We start from the raw sequence: 1,612 nt of genomic DNA on the forward strand, positions 1-1,612 counted from the left end.
CTGAACTCTGAGATGTTTTTGTATCCTTGTGTGAAGATTGTCATTCAGAAAGTTATTGAGAATTTCAAACCCATCCATTGGGGCACAGTAAGCCCAGCTGTGTTCAACATGGTGAAGGAGCAGAGTCTGGATTGACGGGGGATTGGGAACCATTTAGAATGGAAGGTTGGCTGTGGGGAAATGCCCAACATATTATGAGGTGTAGTGATGAGGTACTGTGAATTTTTTTAAATGGCTGTATCAGGTAAGATGGAATTGTGTTCATTGATTTTGCACAATACAATATTTACATCAACTCAACTGAAGAATTCTTCACCCTTGCCGTAATTACCTGTGGACTATTCCAATGCACTGCTGGCAGGGTGCTCTCATTCCAATAACATCGAGGTAATTTTGAACTCGATCCGTGTCCTAACTCACATTAAGTTCCTTCATCCATCATCCCTGTGCCTGAAAACTAGCACTAGCTCCCAGTTAAAGCAACACTTGAATTTCTCATCCTTACTTTCAAATCCATCTACTACCAGCTCCATGATCCTCACTCTTCTCTGAATGATCATGCCTTCAGCCATGAAATTCCCTCTCTGCCCCTATCACCCCCTCCCTCCCTCCTCGAAGAGGCACCTTAACCTTTCCCTGATTGACCACCCTTTTGCTCATCTGCGTTTATCTCCATCATACAGAATAAAGTGTATTTGCTGATGCTGTTTTGAAACACCTGATGTATTATACAACATTAAACCCTGATTGCTTTATTAATTTTAATCTCCTTTTAATTAATTTTAAACAAACACATTTTCACTTAAAACTAGAACTAATAGCTAAATGAAAAGCCGTATTATGCAGAAATAAACCAATAAACCATCTCCAGTAAGTAAATTTGTCCTGATGTGAAGGTGGCATTGGGCACACTGGCTTCCATCAGTCAGGGCATTGAGGACTGGAGTTGGGAAGACAACTCACAGTTAAATAAGATATTAGTGAGGCAGGTTTAAATTATTGATTACAACTTATTTGGAATATTACAGTTGCCCTGTTAAAGAAAAGATGTTATTAAACTAGAAAAAGTAGAGAAAAGATTTACCAGGATGTTGCTTGCACCTTGGGGCCCGAGTTACAAGGAAAAGTTGGTTAGGCTAGGACTTTATTTCCTAGGTTATGATTACCTGATAGAGATGTACAAAATCATGAGAGGGAGTGATATGCTGAAAGCAAATTGTCTCCTCCCACCCCTTTCCGGAGAGGTTTAGCTAAAAACAAGGGGGCATGGGTTTTTGATCAGACATAAGGAAGTTAAAAGGGACATCAGGGGCAGCTTATTCATGCAAAGGATAGTAGTTATTGGCCTCCCAGAAATAACGTTGAGGGGGGGAACATGAATAACATTTAAAAAAACTTTCTAGGTGATACAAAAGAGGTTTAGAGGGCTATGGGTCAACCACAACTATTAAGACTGGGTAACATAGTCAGCGTTGACAAGTTGGGCCTGCTACAGGTAACATTTATAAGATGCAGCGACCTACAATGGAGTGCCGAGGTGTGGCTTACAAGATACATCCACCTCCTTCTACAGGTAGGCTTCCCCTCAAACTACAGGGAGGCAAACCGATTG

This window comes from Hypanus sabinus, chromosome 21, assembly GCF_030144855.1.
Source record: "Hypanus sabinus isolate sHypSab1 chromosome 21, sHypSab1.hap1, whole genome shotgun sequence".
In the NCBI taxonomy this organism is placed as follows: domain Eukaryota; kingdom Metazoa; phylum Chordata; class Chondrichthyes; order Myliobatiformes; family Dasyatidae; genus Hypanus; species Hypanus sabinus.